The 3,126-nt window shown below is 58.5% G+C and overlaps 1 non-coding gene across 1 annotated transcript; it reads left to right on the forward strand.

Moving 5' to 3' along the window:
- The first annotated feature begins 2,690 nt into the window (after nucleotides 1-2,690).
- LOC126084913 (U6 spliceosomal RNA) lies at nucleotides 2,691-2,795 on the forward strand. Its single transcript, XR_007519141.1, has one exon. It is a non-coding gene; the product is annotated as a U6 spliceosomal RNA (small nuclear RNA).
- The last annotated feature ends 331 nt before the right edge of the window (nucleotides 2,796-3,126 follow it).

Raw genomic sequence — 3,126 nt, forward strand, 5'->3', positions numbered from 1 at the left:
CCACCACCTTTCCTGGGAGTGGGGCACCCTCCTTCCCAAGAGTGCCTGAACTCTAGGTCTTGGGGAACAGTTACCGAATCACCTGGCCTCTCAGCCGCACTGGACAAACTGAAGGGCACAGTTCCCTGGGGGAGGGACACCAGGACACCAATTAAATGTGGCTGCAGAACTCGCCCCTCCCCCATCATAGGAAACCCCCAGGGGTAGGGAAATAGAGAGCTGGACTTTTATAGTCCTTTTGCTCTAACCCACACCCCCTTAAAGGGATCAGAACCCCCTGTTCCTTAAAGGGATCTCCAGAAATTATTTGCCCCCAGGCACATCCAAGCAGGGAAGGTTGTTTGGTCATTACCTGCTGGGGCCCCTTTCCCTAGGGAGGGGGGAAGCAGAAGTGCTACCCCTGTTACTCTTAGCTGGCGGGGCACGGCCCCCTCCTACCACCAAGGAACCAGCTGTTGAGTGTCCTGCAAAGAGCTGGACTTCTGCCTCCCCTGACTGCCAAAGGGTGCGATCCACAGCTACAGTCGGGGTGGGGGGGGGCAAGGTGAAGGGGGCCTGGGTGGGACCCAGTCTCCGCACACAGAGGAACAGGGGGAGACATGCGCTCAGACTTTGGGGAACACATGTCCACTGCACCGCGTCCAAAACCCCCATCTGTCCAGAGCTATCCTCCAGATTGCTGGCCAGGGGAGGTCTTTGCAGGCTGCCTCTCCCTGCAAAAGCTGCTCCTGCATTCTGCTTCACCTCCTTCCAACTCTGAATTCCTACCCTCTTTGGGGCCCCGGGCCTTCCCCTCGGGGTGCACTCTCTGTTCCTCACCCAAGTTGCCTCCACCGCAAACCCAACAGCTTCAGGCTACAGGAGCCCCCCCACTTGAGGCTCTCCCCCACCTTAGTCCCTGGTGTCCCTTCTCACATGCCCAGCCCTACCCCCTCCCCCCCGTCAAGGGGGTGGGGGATGGGCACACTTCGCCTCCGAGAGCCCCGCGGAGCTGCATCCTCACCCTCCTGCTTACTTGGCACCTAGTCTCACCCTGCCCTTGGGACTGCAGGGTGCGAGAAGGGGTGGGTGTAAATGGGTGGGTGGGGGGTGAGCTTCAAGGGCCACTCCAGTCTGAGAGAGGGACAGAGTCGGAGGCAGGCACTCACTGAAGCCACCCACTTCTGCTCCTCCTCCCTTCCTCCGAGGAGGGTCGTGCCTGCCGAGGGAGGGCTTCCCTGGCGCTTGCGAGTCCGCAAAGGCCCCCACCCCTGCCACTCCCTGGAGGAGAGGCTCCCTCAAGGGTTGGAGCTCCAAGCCCTCCCCCCAGCAGCTGCGGCAGCCTCCGGCTGAGGTCAGGCTCCACCTCCTTTCTCCGGAGGGAGAGCGCGGAGGGTTGTTTGTTGTTGGGGTGTGAGAGGGAGAAGGTTCGAGATCACCTGGCCCGGTGGGCGCAGGGAACGGGCCGAGAGGCCTCGGTTCAGCAGGAGCCCACCGCGGAGGGTGAAGTACAAACTTCACCCCACCCCCACCCCCGCTGCTTCTAAAAAAGCGGCCCCATCCGCTGCTCTAGTTCTGCCTTCCAGCCTCCCCTTCACCCGCGCCCCCGCCCAGCTATCCCTCCCTTAAGGAGTGACCAGGATGCCCTGGGCAAGGGGCTAGCCCTGGAGTTACCAAGATGGACAAGGCTGCTTTCCTGCTCTCAAGAAGCTTCCAGTCGGGAGTTGAGGTGGAGTGGGGGCGGAGGGACAAGCAGACAGGAAAACAGTGTGATAACTTCGTGACAACAACATATAATGGCTGCTGAGGAAGCTAGGGGAAGGGTGCCGAGCTCGGCCCCAGAGGTGTGGCTGGGGTAGGGTGCGGGAGCAAAGTAGGGGCTAACCTTGAGCAGAGTCTTTAAGAAGGAGCAGGCATTTCCCCGCCCCCGCCCGCACCGGTCGGGGAAAAGGTGAGGACGCTCCAGGCAAGGGGGACCGGCTTTAGTAAAGGCGCAGAGGTATGAAATAGTCGGGATGAGGCACGAGGTGAAGCTGAAGAGGTGGCTGGGGCCACCCAGGCTTTCTAATACCTGCCAACTGGAAGATTTTAAGGGAATGAAGATCCTGGTCAGATTTGTGTCTCACCGAGATCCCTCCGGAACATCGAGGGCGAGCTGGGGGAGCAGCGGGATTTACCCCCAGCACTCGCTTCCCCAAGGGATGTTTAACCTTAGGTCTCTGCTCCTTCCCAGATGAGGACTGGGCGAAAAAGGTCCACCCTGCAGGGAAGAGCTGCTCCCAACCCCCGTGGTTCCTGCCCACCGCCAAGCATTGGCTCTACCTTGTCTCCCTAGGGAAGGGATGGGGTGAGGCGGATGCCTCCGCCCCCTCCCCCGCCCCCTCCGATGAGCAGTCCTGCCCCCCGCCAAGCCATGCCATTTCCTGGAGCAAGGACAAGAAAGACGTCGGCAAACATGTGGACCAGCTTCACCTTCCAGGTGCTCTTTCTCTACCCTACTTGGGAATCCAAACTAGAACTCCCCGGTAGAGTACCCTGCTGATAAAAATCACTTAGAGAAACAGGCAAGCATCTGAGAGCCCTCGTTGGGGCCCCCGGGGTCAGCATCAGACTGAGTGTGCGACCTTTAGGAGCTAATTTCATCCTCACCCCAATCTCAGGAGGCAGGCATGATTACTGTGTCATTTCACAGATTAGGCAACTGAGGTTTAGTGCACCCTTGGCAGCACATGTAACAAATTGGAACAATGTAGAGAAGATAAGCATGACCCATGCTCAAGAATGACACAAAAATTCATGAAGGAAAGCCAGGTTTAGAGCCTCTACATGTCTGTCCCTCTTCACACAACAGGGATTTGTACACCAGCCTGCTTAACTCCCAGGTTGGGGGTCATGACCACCAAGCCTCTTTGTTCCATTTGCCTGGCTTGCCTTCCCTCCTAAGCACAGACAGGGATTGCCAGGTCTCAGGGTGTGGGAATGCTGGGGAAATATACCCCTGCCTCTTCCCAGTGAGCCTTTTGCCACAACATTTGGAAGTAAACTCCCTGGCTTTTCTTTGGGGTCTCCAGCATAGGTTGTACCCACTTTATTTGCTCCTGCAGCTAGCTCCCTGAACCTTCTGCCTCCAGAATCCTCACCCTCATG

The sequence above is a fragment of the Elephas maximus genome, chromosome 10 (genome assembly GCF_024166365.1).
Source record: "Elephas maximus indicus isolate mEleMax1 chromosome 10, mEleMax1 primary haplotype, whole genome shotgun sequence".
NCBI classification, from domain to species: domain Eukaryota; kingdom Metazoa; phylum Chordata; class Mammalia; order Proboscidea; family Elephantidae; genus Elephas; species Elephas maximus.